General features: G+C 42.5%; 1 pseudogene; it reads right to left on the reverse strand.

The window, feature by feature from the left end:
* Nucleotides 1-12314: 12314 nt before the first annotated feature.
* On the reverse strand, nucleotides 12315-12629 carry LOC105993732 (annotated as a pseudogene).
* Between the last annotated feature and the right edge of the window lie 1351 nt (nucleotides 12630-13980).

Genomic DNA, 13980 nt, shown 5'->3' on the forward strand with positions numbered 1-13980 from the left:
AAGAAGAAGAAGAAAGAAATGATTCTACAATAAGTACACTTGAACATATACTGAATTTTGTCCACTCACCTTTGTAGACAAGCCCACATTCACCTCCTAGAAAATTCGTTAAAGAACTCATCTTAAACAGTCTTTTTGTTCTTGTTTCCTGTCAGCTTTGTCTTTTTTTTCTGAACATGTTCCTTTATCTGTTTTGAAGTCTTTGTTGTTCCAGTCTTACTGATCATATACAGGACCCATTCTTACTGTTACCTGTAAGGTGTCTCTCAACTTCTTCCTTTAGATGGATATTTTCCAGAATGGTCTGGCCTGTCTCTCAAATCTCTTTCATTCCCACATATGGCACAGTCACTGACAAATATAAATACAATTCAAAGTCTGTTGCATAAACAAATTTAAATGCCAGTGTACAAGCCTTATTAGTTTTATAAACTTGGAATACCCTCAGGGAGCAAACTGTCAGGTGACAAAACTATATATAATAATAAATCTGTGCGCAGACTGTAACTCCTGGCAACCCTAATAGCTGCAATTAGTCTTGTTAAGCTCTAATCAACGCACTCCTAGACAGCATTCTGTAGCCACCAAGGTCAGAAATATAGCCAAGTATAGTTGGCAAACACCTCTTGTCCCAGATATTAGGGAGGCTGAGACAGGAAGGTTGCTTGAATCCAGGACTTCAAGGAAATCTAGGACAACATAGTGAGACTCCATCTCACAAGAAAGAAAGAAAGAAAGAAAGAAAGAAAGAAAGAAAGAAAGAAAGAAAGAAAGAAAGAAAGAAGGAAGGAAGAAAAGAGAAAGAAAGAGGAAGGAAGGAAGGAAGGAGGAAAGAAAGAAAAGATGAACTGTGTATCAGTGGCTTACACTTGTAATCCTAGCTACTCAGGAAACTGAGATCTGTGGATTGCAAATCAAAGCTATCCCAGGCAGAAAAGCCCATGAGACTCTTAAAAGTGGACATTTTCCTGAAATGGAGGTGTGGTTCAAGTGGTAGAGTGCCAACCTTGAGCAAAAAGCTAAGGGACAGTGCCTAGACCCTGAGTTCAAACCCAAAGGTGTGATCTAGTCAGGAGATATGGTTAACATGCTATAAAGCAGTTTTTAATTTTTAAATTCTGATAACTCACACCACACTTTGTACCAACAGGGAATTTTATACAAACTTTGAGAAACCCCCAAAGTCTAGATTTGTTGAGGCCAGATAGAAAGATAGACAGACAGGTAGAACCTTTGTATCCCACAAGGTCTGACAGTAATATCCATTATAAATGGGCTCCCTATCTTGTTTTACAGAATAAAAGCAATAACCTAGAGCAGTCTGTACACATTGGACACCCAACTGGCCTCTTTGCTCTCTCCAGCTCCTTGCTGTGCTTGGAAATAACAAAGCTTTAACATTTACTAAGCAGGAGGCGACAGGTCCTCCCCCATCTTTTTCTATTCATGGCTTCAAATTAATAATTAGTCATTTGAAAAATGAGCCAATCTGTCTCCTGGAGGGAAAAAGTCATGAGCCAAGCCAATTAGCATCTTGGTTCTGACTGCTTGGGGAATTTAATTTGGTCTCATGGCCCATTTAAGGTCTTCAAACCTTGTTGTGTCCTGAAGAGGGAAGTCATGATTGTTAACTGAGGGGAAGACCCTGGGGACCCATATGCTGAAGATGCTCAGGCTAGCTTGGCTGGTCCACATAGCCCAGGCCCCTCTGCCTTTGTCAGGCCCACATGCCTGCTCTATTCTTCTCTTACGACTTAGCAGCTGGCTCCTGGCAGCACAGGCTTTAACCACCCGCAGAGGGAGTGGCCACTACTCCCAAATAGCTGCACACTTGAGCAGGTCTTTTGTCTGCCTACAAGACATTCCAACTGCCCATTACCAGTTGAACTTTGCACAAAGGAGGGTGGGCTGACTGTGCAGCATATTGCTGAGGGGTGGAGAGTCTGCAAACGGACAGTTTATAGGTTGTCCCTTTCCTAGAACATGTGTGGGGAATGGGGACTCTGCTGGGGAGGACAAGGGGACTAAAAGAGGGCAAAAGGGAGCAGAGTTGAAACCAGACAATTGAATGAAGGGCATTTTAAGAATTGTGGAATCAAGGTATTGGGGCTCCAGTGGGGCACTTGAGGAATGGTCTAGATCTTTTCTCTTTCAGGACCCTTCCAAGTCTGGTAGGGAATTTTCTTTTAAAGAATTCTCAAGTCTCCTGTATTAAACAACTGGGAGAAAAGGAAGCATCTGATTTTTAAATCTACTTCTGCTGTCTCTAGTGATAAGGAATGGCTAGTTTTCCATCTATGGGGCTTCAAAGCTTTGAGAAATGGTTGCTAATGATGACAAAGACCATCACATTGAGTAGAGAACATTTATCTTGAGCTGTCTATCCAGATCTACCTTGTTATACTCTTTTCACCACAGATACAGTGATTGTTATCATTGTCTATGTTACAGAAATGAAGAAAATGAGCTGAAGGTTAGGTAATAATACTATTTTTAATACGTTTTTTAATTGTAAAAATACTGTACAGAGGGGTTACAGTTACATGGGCAAGGTAATGAGTACATTTCCTATCAAGCATTGTTACCTTCTCCGTTGTTTTTCCCCTACCCTCTCTTCCCTCCCACCTCCACAACTACATTCCCCCCTTTCTCCTCCCCCCCCATTCCCACCTTAATTGTAAAGTTCAATAATACTATTGACATGAGGATTGAAGCCCAGCCTGGCCCCATCCCCAGGCCTATGCTTCATGCTTTCCTCCTTTCCCTTCTGCCAGCCTTTCTCTGAAGACCTTGGCTTCTCACTACTGCTCTCCTGTCCCAGACATGGCCCTTGCATCTTCCTAGACATCAGAGATAGTGCTTACCCTGTGGGTAAGCAGAGTTGCTGAAGACTTGGGACTTTGCTTTAGTGCCTTAGCAATTCACAGTACCTAATATGGGGCTAGCACACCTGGGCATATCTAGTGCATGCCCAGGGCATACTGGCTGTAGTCAATAGGAGCTGAGGAGAGTTCCCCTGGAAAACCAGTATGACACAGTTAGGGATGATGTGATAGCACCATTGTGAGAGCCCAAACTGAGGTAGTAGAGGGAACTGCTACCATGAGAGTTGATCCATCTCTAGCCCAGCAGAGCTTCCTGAGGACCTGCTGTCACCTCTGTCCTCACCCCTTGTCTTTGGCCCTAACCCTGATCCTTACCATTGACTTCTTCCCAATGTCTCCTATTTCGTATTTCAGGTCTTGACATTTCTGAGTCAGATTTATTTTTCCATGTGCTATTTCTAGATGTATTGTCTTGCAATTATCATAGAGCAATGGAGCAATGATCATGGACTGAAATCTCCAAAACTGTGAGTCCCGCTAAAACTTTCTTTTTTATGAGTTGATGTACCTTGGGTATTTGTTACAGTAATGGAAAGCTAAGTCATTGGAAGGGCGCACAGTTTTATACACAATCTCAACACCATTTTACATAAGAGACTTGGGTATCCGTGGAATTTTGTTATTCATGTAACTAAGAAATGGCTGGACACTGGGAAGCACCAATGCGGGGAGGGGACTAAGAATCAGACAGGGAGGAGGCAGCCTGCATGAATGGTCAGATTACAAGTGTGTGGTAGTAGTGGGGGAAACACAAGCCTGCATCGATATGTCTGGGGACATGTACTATCTCATCCTACCTCATAAGTGGGGAAGCCAAGATCGTCACCCATGAGCAACAATTGTTTGAATGCTTCCCCAGGGTGTTAGCCCCTTGGGCTTTCTGCTTGCCCTCATGGGAGCTCCATTTGTCCTCAGGCAGAGAATAGCTTCCAGCAGAGACTCACTGCCATTCTGTTTAGGATGCATAACATTTGGGATGGCATCTACTCAGGTGTTAAGCAAGACCTGTGTAGCAGACCTATCTCCATCACCATCCACTCTCTTGATTCTTACTCTGCAGTAATCTGAGACTTTGTCCAAGGGCAATCTGATCTGGCATAGCTTCTGCCTTCCTGCCCGGCACTCCCTGGCCATGCAATATGTGGTGCCTGGTTTGGGGCAACGGTGCACAGGGACCAGTGTGTAAATACTCTTCACCCTTCCTGGGGACTGTTCTCAGACACATTCCCCATAGGTCCCACCAAGAGCCTCAGACAGACAGAGTGACCAACTCAATGTTGAATTGGACACAGGCCACCCTGCCTCTCCAGCCTTACTCTTGCTCCCTGGGGTTCCTCCCCAGACAGCAACATTTTTCTGACCTGGGTTAGACTCTACTTTGTGGGGACCAGCTGCCATAATGGTAGTTGGATTGAGCTGTTTATCCTAAGGCTGGACTGGAGCATACAGGATGCTATAGGACAGTGTAAGACATTGCTTTGTGGGCAATGGAGGTACTAAGAGACTTAAAGTCAACACTGGGTGGTGGAATGAGCAAGGACAAATGAGATGTCCACATATTTCAATCGTGTCAATATACCCAGAAGTAGGCAGAGAGCAAGACAAAGTCAAAGAGCTCAGCTTCCCAAGGTAGGAAGTACAGATAAGTGCCACCATTTATCTAGTCTCAACATCCTGAAGTTGTTGGAAGTTGTTCCTTGAGGGGATGGCTTGTGGGGCAGCGCCAGGGAGGCCTCTAATGTCAACACAGGAGATGAAATTCACCAGAAAGGCCTTGCAACGGGCTCTAGGAACTGTTAAACTGCTTGCTAAAACACGATAGCTGCCAATAACAGGTTGCTTTTCCTGTGCAATTGCAAAGTGTGCGCTAGTTTAACTTTATATTTTGAGATAATTTTAGCTATACTAATGAGTTACAAAGATAGCATGGACTTCCCAAGTACCCTGCACTCAGCTTCTCCAGTGTTAGCACTGTTGAACATTTATCATAGCTAAGAGTGCACACTGGCACAATGCTGCTTGCTGAGCTGTGGATTTTATTTGGATTTCACAAGGCTTCCCACTGCTGTCCCTTTCCTGTTTGTGGAATCTCATTTTGGATTCCCTGTTGGGTTTCATCCTCCTGTCTCCTTAGTTTCTAGTTGTCACTCAGTCGTTTCCTGTTTCGCTACTTTTTTAAAAAATGAATTTGTGGGGCTGGGAAGGTGGCTCAGTGGTAGAGCGCTTGCCTTGCATGCCTGAGGCCCTGGGTTCGATTCCTCAGCACCACATAAGCAAAAAGAAAAAAGCCGGAAGTGGTGCTGTGGCCCAGGCCCAGAGCTCAGGCCCCACCACCGGACCCCCCCAAAAATGAATTTGAACCTTAAAACAGTATGTTTATTAATTATATCAGTCAAATGTCCACTGCTGTGACAAGATACCTGTGGAGAATCAACTTAAAGAGAGAAAAAGATTTATTTTGGCTTGGCTCTGTTGCTTTTGGGGGCTTATGGCAAGAGACATCACAAAAAGGAGCACATGATGGAGGAGAAGCACATGGGGAGAAGCAAGTAAAGAGAGAAGAGAAGGGCAGGGCTAACAATGTTCTCTTGAAGGCCTCCATTGTCCAGTGACTCAGCTTCTCTCCATCAGGCCCATCTCCCCACAGTGCCAACAGCTGAGGACCTAACCTTTAGTACATGAGCCTTTAGGGCATATTATGATTCAAACCATAATATTAGATTTTTAAAAAACTAAGCTGAGTCCGGGTGCTCGTGGCTCACGCCTGTAATCCTAGTTACTTAGGAGGCTGAGATCTGAGGATTGCATTTGGAAGCCAGCTCAAAGTGGTAGGGCACTAACCTTGAGCAAAAGAGCTCAGGGACAGTGCCCAGGCCCAGAATGTAAGCCCCATGGCTGACCTCCTCGATTCCTTGCCCTCCCCCCAAAAAAAACCCAACTCACCTGGGGCTGGGAATATGACTTAGTGGTAGAGTGCTTGCCTTGAGCAAAAGAAGCTCGGGGACCGAGCCCAGGTTCTGAGTTCAAGCCCCTGGACTGGCACCAAAAAAACAACAAAAAACAAAACCAAAACAACCCCGGAGACCCCCCCATAAAACAAAAACCAAACAAACAAGAAAAACCTAACTGGGCTGGATGCTGGTGACTCATACCTGTAATCCTAGCTACTCATGAGGCTGAGATCTGAAGATCCCAGATTAAAGCCAGCCCAGGAAAGAAAAGTCCCTGAGACTCTTATCTCTAACCAGAAAAATCCCAAAGTAGAACCGTGGTTTAAGTGGTAGAGTGAAGTTCCAGCCTTGCACACACACACACAAAAAGCCAAGTGAAGGTAAAAGGCCCTGAGTTCAAATCCTGATGCTGGCATAAAACAATTTAAAAACACAACAAGCTGGTTGGAAATGAGGTTGCTTGTTTTGTGTCATTCTGGTACCTATAGCCAAGGATACCTGCAGTTGGTGTTCTTAAAATAGTCAAGATTCTTTTTTCCCCTGTGGTTTTGAAGACAAAGGAAACGGCCCACCAAGGTCTGGGCAGGCTTCACTGGTAAGAGCAGGCCACAAAGTGTTCACTGTGACTTTAAGAAATTGTTTAATAGGAAAGAAATCTTCCTAAAAGCATTTTCTGATCATCGTTAAGGAATTAAATCCCCTCTCCTAGCTTAGAGATAAATAAAGTCCTGATTACTAGAGTAAAGTACCTTGAGAACTTTGCATTTATTCTCCTGATAATATAATCCTCATGCCAATGAATTGACCATGTGACATTTGTACTCCTGTTATGCCACGTGCTCATGTTAGAGAATAAAATCACAATCTGATTTGATTTTTTTCCCCTTCAGGGGTGGGTGGGAAGAATCCAAACAACTTAATATGGCTATATAATTATCAGACACAAAATAAGCTATTCATCTGATTACACGCATACTTACAATTACACAACACTTTTGGAAATAACTAGTTATTTCCTGACATGTTTTCTTGCTTTCTGATTATGAAAGTCTCTGTGACTGTATGGAAAATACAGAAAATAAGAAAATACCAGTCACCCATAAGTCTTTGATCCACAAATGAGCTCTGTTAGTACATTTGATGTATTGCATTTTAATACTTTTCAGTGCATACTTAATTTTACAATTCAGTATCACTTGAATAGATATATGTAGGTACAATATTCTTTTCCACTTACATGCCATCTAAACATTCATTAAAACATTTCAAAATCTAGAAGAATACCTACTAAGTTGTAAGTGTTAACTTCAGGGTGATAGGACTATTATTATTCTTTTATTTATATTTTCTGTTTAGGTGATCAGAGAATACTTTTATGAAGACTCCTTTCCTTTTAAACAATATCTTCGGGTTTCAGTAAACACTGAGTGGTCTGCTTTTGCCAGGCGAAGCCTGCCCAGGACTTGTAGGGCAGTTTCTTTTGCTTTTAAAACTACAGGAAAGAAGGTTGTAGGATACATGGAGGGGAAGTAACTCCAAAGAGGAAAGTACTGATTGGGGATCAGTCAATGTTACTGATGATTTTTTGTTGAGGTTCCTTGGTCCCAATTCCTTTAGGGAAAGTTTGACATCCTAAGCAAATGCCTCTTGGTATTTAAACTCCTGCCCTGTAGCCACCATGCCTATAATCCCAGCATGGAGGCAGAGGCATGAAGATTTAGTGTACAGGTACAGCCTGAACCATGTAGTGAGATATTACCTTAGAAAGGGGTGGTGGGCCCGGTACTGGTGGCTCATGCCTGCAATCCTAGCTATTCAGGAGGCTGAGCTCTGAGGATCACAGTTCAAAGCCAGCCTGAGCAAAAAAGTCTGTGAGATTCTTATCTCCAATGAACCACCAGAAAACTGGAAGCGATGCTGTGGCTCAAAGTGGTAGAGCACTAGCTTTGAGCAAAAGAGCTCAGGGACAGTGCCCAAGCCCTGAGTGCAGCCCCATGACCAAAAAAGAAAAGAAAACAAAATAAAAGGAAAAAGAAAAGAAAAGGAAAGAAAAAGGCAGCAGGTAACATATTTGTCATCTCCTTGTTGCAGAAATGAAAATTGAAGTTCAGAGAAGCTGAATAATTTGTTCAGGGGCATACAACTACTTAGAAATTAGTCTTCAGTTGTCATGGTCACAATTATTACACCAATTGGTCTCTTACACACTATTCATTCTAATGCCCTAAGCATTTGACCAGAGGTGTCTCAAGTTGTAAGGGGGTTCCAAGGGCTACCGAGAGTTTCCTCCAAAAGAGGGCCAAGGCTGGAGCCATGCCTAGGTGTTGGCCAGGTAGGAAAGAGGAGGGTGCTTCCAGTGACACAATGCTCAAGACAGAAGAGGAGGCCTGGCTGATTTGGGGTTTGACCAGGGTAAGAGTGTGAGGAAATGGACCAATAGGGAAGCTGAGAAGTTTGAGTTTCCTCCATAGATGATGAGGAGCCACTGGCAGGGTTAGAGGGGAAGAACAGCAAACTTAACTGGTCTTGAGATGGTCTTAGATAACGAGTAAGGACAGAAAGACCTGGAGGGGCTGTGGGTCATCTGGGATGCAAACAGAGCACCGGGATGAAGAGGTCTTGAGAGCAGAGTAGGATGTGACTGGTAGGATCAGGGTTGTGGGGAAGAGCCCAAGCTCAGATTGTTACTCTGCATTCCTGATATAAATAGGGAGATGGAGTCCAGCAGATATGGAGGGTAGGTGAGCTTATGCCAAGCAGGCATCTGGCTTTGAGTTGGGAATGAAGACTGCAATCTGGCTTCTCAGTGTGGATCTGGGTGGCGCTGACAGGTGCGTTGAGTGCAGCTGAACCTTTGGGAAGAACCCTTTTGGAAATGGATGTTTGAAAGAGGGTCTCCCAAGTGAGAAGAGAAATGGGACAACTTGTCTGTGACATGATCAGGTCCCACTTCCACTTCACAAAGCTCAGAGCAGCAGCGAAGACTGAGGAGGAGGAGAGCAAGGCAGAGCAGGTATCTGTTAAGGAAGGAAAATGTGGCCAGGGAAGGACCAGAGTTGGCTTGTGTGTGTGTGTGTGTGTGTTTGGGGGGGGTGTCTTCTTTATACATGCTGAGAACAGGGAGGAGAGTGGGAAGAGGAGGCATCAAACTGGCCCTTGACTACCTCTCTCACACCAGTCACAACATCTAAGAAGGCCTAACTTAAGACGTAGGCTCAGATGGTGATCTGTGGTTGGCAGCCTGGCCATTTCCCTGCCACAGTCTTCCAGGGATGTGGCCCACACAGAGGAGGGTGACTAGCTCTGGCTAAGAGTTCTGTTGTTGGTCTAAGTCCTATATAGACAATTCTGTTTGCTCTTTTGGGATATGAAGACTGAAGAAACTGGCCCTGAGGAGACATGGCTCCTTTGCCAAGAAGGAAAGGGAGGAGAAGCTGGAAGAAAGGACAGGCCTTGGCATTAAAGATCTTCTGAGTTTCAACCCTCCAGCGAAGCCTCCACTTCCATGATCATTTGCTAGTGTTTCAAGGAAAGCTGATCATGGGCACAGGTAGTCATGGCTATTCTGGATTTTTGGAATCCAGAAGTAATACCCTTTGGAAGTAATGCCCCTGACCAACTGATCAATTTATCATAGTCCAGAAAATTGACAAAAGTCTACCGCTTCCTTTGTTCAAGCAGCCGTCTCTTCACCCCTGGTCAGCACTAATTCTCTTTGGCTCAAGGCAACCTGCTCAAACTGAAATACCAATAAAGAACCCTTGCATGTTCTGTTCATAATATGTGGTTGGGTCTCATTTTGTTTCCCTGCTCACTATCTGGTATCATAAGGAACAGACCTATGTAAGGTGTTGACTGTGCAAGCAACTTAATCCTAGACTATCAGTCTCCAGAACTATAAACAATAGTTTTGTGATTTATAAATTACTCAGTCTAAGGAATTTTGTTATAGCAGCAAGAATGGACTTAGACAAGATCTAAACCTTCAAGCAGATAGCCCAATTCCCTAGAATCCATTATTCCCATTACAGATGTGCCTCCTTTGTTGTGGAGGGGTCAGGCCTTACTCCTACCACTGTAACTAGACCTCTTTAGGTGCTGATACTGCTTTGCCCAGAATGGCTGCCTCCACCTTACTGGCAGGTGTGTCTTCTGCCTGACAGGTAGGGGTGGCTGGGGTATGGATGAGGTGGGATACAAAGTCCTCATCTTCCTGAACTCTCCTAGACAAGCCTCATACATATGAATCCCTGACTTCTCTCTTGGACTGTGAACTTCAGACCAAGATACCCATTCTGAGCCATTCTGAGCCATTCTGATTTCTCTAATTCTTTCTAGGGACTTCCTTCCTTCATTTTCCTCCCTCCCTCCCTTCTTCCCTTCCTCCCTTCCTCCCTTCCTTCCTTCCTCCCTTCCCCTTGTCTTATACACACAGCCCTGCAATGGCTCTGCTCTAAGAGAAGCATCCCACTCCTCTGGAGCCCTCCCTTTGCTTGAAGCCAAGAACCCTTCCTCACCTCACTCAGCATGCAAGTTGTGGATTGCTGCTTGGGATTTGCAGAAGAGGCAGATGGCTATGGTTCAAGTTCACACGTCACCAGAGTGCAATGAAATTCCCATCTAGGAACTTTCTGTCTTACTCATGAAAGGGTTAAACACTTTCTATAGATGGTTTTGCTTGTTCTGGAGAATTAATGGATGATAAGCTAAAAGTTCATTCATAAGAGTATTAAAGGATAATTATGATGGAGTAAGTGCAGAGGGCCCAAAGGCATTATGATGAATAGACTTATAACACAGAGCTGGGGAAAATAGGCTAACATGTATTTAATCATGCAGGACACAACATTTCCTCCACAAATTCCACTATATGAGGAAATCCATTTCTCTCTCTTTGTGTCCCTATCCTTTCTGTCTCCCCTCTCTCTTTTTTGTCCCTTCCTCCTTTTCTCCCTTTTCTTTTTCTCCTTCCTTCCATCCCTTCCATCCTCTCCCTCCCGCTTTCTCTCTCTCTCTTTCTCCCCCTCTCTCTCCTCCCTCTTCTGTTCTCTTTCTTATCTCTGCCTTTTTTTCTATTTTGATTAAAAGTAGAGCAATCTAGTTTCTGGGTAAGTCATCTGTGAACTTATAAACTGATCCCAGGAACTTAGAGTTTGAGGCAGATCCAAATAGGTGATCTTTTAATAGCAACAGAATAAAAAAGATTTTGCAGAAAATCTGCTTCAATCAGATTATATGGAAAGTGGGTGAAGCTGATTACAATCCTACTAAAGTCAGTATTTGGGCAGTATTTGTTCTAAAACAATGGTATTATTTTTTTTTAACACATATCCTCTGGGGAGAAAAATCAGTAATTAATAGGAAATCAGCTTCAGGTATCTATATAGCACTGACATAGTATTAAGAACTGCAAATCATTTATAGATAATTTAAAGTAAATAAGGGGAAGAGTACAGGTTATATGAAAATACCCTGGGCTTTGTGTAAGGGACCTATGTGAGCATCAGTGGATGCTGAAGGATGACGACATTTGAATTTAGAAAATGGGAAGTCCACAGATATGGAGCTTCCTATGTAGAAAGAGAAAGCCCCTTTAGACATGTCTGGTGTGGCAAGTGGTGAGTTTATTCTTGTTCTGCCTTGCTTAGTTTTATTGGGGTATAATTCACACACATATACGTAAACACAGTATTTGTATACCTATTACGCCTGCAATTTTAGTTACTTAGGAGGCTGAGATCTGAGGATCACTGTTTGAAGCCAGCCTGGGCAGACAAATTCAAGAGGCTCTTAACTCCACTTAACCACCAAAGAGCTAGAAGTGGGTGTGTAGCTCAAGTGATAGAATGCCAGCCTTGAGTGAAAAAGCTAAGCAAGAGTAAAAGACCTTGAGTTCAAGCCCCAGTACCAGAATACACAAAAAATAGCTTATGAAACATCAATTTGAGCAATATCTACCATATATGTAGATATATTTTCTGTATACTGTATATAATTATATGTATATACACATATTATATAGAAAATATTAAAATATATTTACACACACATTCATTTTACAATATTTGTAACGCTGGTCAGCACTATATACAGATCTTTAGAGCTTGTTCCTAGCTTGCAATATGGAGTGAAAGTTCAGTTGAACTAATATAACTCTTGCTTAACTGAGACTTTGTCCCTTTCCCCATTATCTCCCTGTTTTCCCCTCTCTCAGACAATCACCATGCTACTCTGTGCTCCTATTCTATGAATTCTGTTTTAAATTACATGTTTGAGTAAGATCATACAGCATCTGGTTTTTTTCATCTGGCTTATTTCACTCATAGTGTCCTCCGGGTTCATCCATGTTATGAATGACAGATTTTCTTTTCTTTTCTTTTTCTTTTTTTGAATTTGACCTCATGATTTTATTGTCTTCATAACAAAAGTTGGAATTTAGACATCAAGATGTTATTGCCTTCATAACAAAATTTGGAGCTTAGAACTGGATCACTTGCCCCTTTCTTGTTTTATCTCCACCCAGTTCAAAATGTTTGTATTTCTTAATAGCATTCTCTAAGATCTGCAGTTGGGCTCAACACATTCAAGTCTCAGCACAATCTACTTTGTAGTCTTAGCTTTTTTCCAGAAAATTGGCTTAGTCCGACCACCATACCCACTCTGCTTCCTGTCATAACAACACTTTCCCTGGGCATACAGAGAATCCTTGCTCTTCTTGTACTGTTACTTTGTGAGATTGGTGTTTACCATACTTCTTACAAAAAATACAGCAGGTTTTAGGAATGTTAACCATGATGATCCAGATTTTCTTTTTTTGAAGGATAAATTATATCCTATTACATATTCAACTTTCAAATATCACTTAACCATAGAAACATGCCCCAAGATTTTTCACATTATAATTGTGCAAAGATCATAAAGTGTACTTATACAAACAAAGATGGTTACCATGTTACATGGGGACCATCATCATATATGCTGTCTGTTGTAGGCTGAAATATTATGTTGTGCATAACTTTGTGTGTGTGTGTCTGTGTGTGTATGCATGCCATATTCTTTTTCCATTCACCTGTCAATGGACACGTTCGTTGTTTCTAGATGGCTACTGTAAATAATACACAAAACTGCAAATACACTTAGAAATGGGACTGTTGGGTCATGAGGTAGTTTTTGAGGTGGATTTATTTTCATATAGCTGTGTTATTTGTGGTTATTGTTGAAATCATACTAATGTTCATTTTTTTTTGCAGGTTCTGGGGCTTGGACTCAGAGCCTGAGTACCATGCCTTAGCTTTTTTGCTCAAAGCTGTTTCTCTAACACTTGAACCACAGCTCCATTCCCAGCTTTTTGGTAGTTAATTGAAGGTAAAAGTCTCATGGAGGGCTAGGAATGTGGCTTAGTGGTAGAGTGCTTGCCTAGCATGAATGAAATCCTGGGTTCAATTCCTCAGTACCACATACACAGAAAAGGCCAGAAGTGGTGCTATGGCTCAAGTGGTAGAGCGCTAGCCTTGAGCAAAAGAAGTTCAGGGACAGTGCCCAGGCCCTGAGTCCAAGCCCCAGGACTGGCCAAAAAAAAAAAAGAAAAAAAAAGATCTCATGGCCTTTTCTGCTTGAGCTGGCTTTTAATTGTAATTCTCATATCTTAGCCTCCTAAGTAGCTAGGATTATAGGAATGAGCCACCAGTGCCTAACAACACCATAAAAATTTAAACTCTATCTTAAGTTTATAGCAGCTTAACTTCACATATATGATTTCTACTTTACAGATCTGGTCCCTCCCTTTTCAATTGTTGTTCCAAAATTATATCTTTCATTGTAAACTCCCAACAATCTTTTAGATGTGTCATTCTCTTAAATTATGTAGAAAATGGAATGTGGTGGTGCAAACCAAAGTATATGTACCACAATGATATTAGCTTTCAGAATTCTAATTTAGTAAATAGTCTTCTACATAGAGGAAAGCTCATTCTTGGCTTTTTCTCCCAAGACTCAACCACTTGAGCCACACCTCCACTTCCAACTATTTACTGGTTCACTTGAGGTAAAATTCACACAGGTTTGTCTTCTTTATCTGGTTTCAAACATCAATCCTCAGATCTTAGCCTCCTGAGCAGCTAGGATTTCAGGTGTGAGCTACCAGC

The sequence above is a fragment of the Dipodomys ordii genome, unplaced genomic scaffold (genome assembly GCF_000151885.1).
Source record: "Dipodomys ordii isolate 6190 unplaced genomic scaffold, Dord_2.0 Scaffold99, whole genome shotgun sequence".
Classification (NCBI taxonomy): domain Eukaryota; kingdom Metazoa; phylum Chordata; class Mammalia; order Rodentia; family Heteromyidae; genus Dipodomys; species Dipodomys ordii.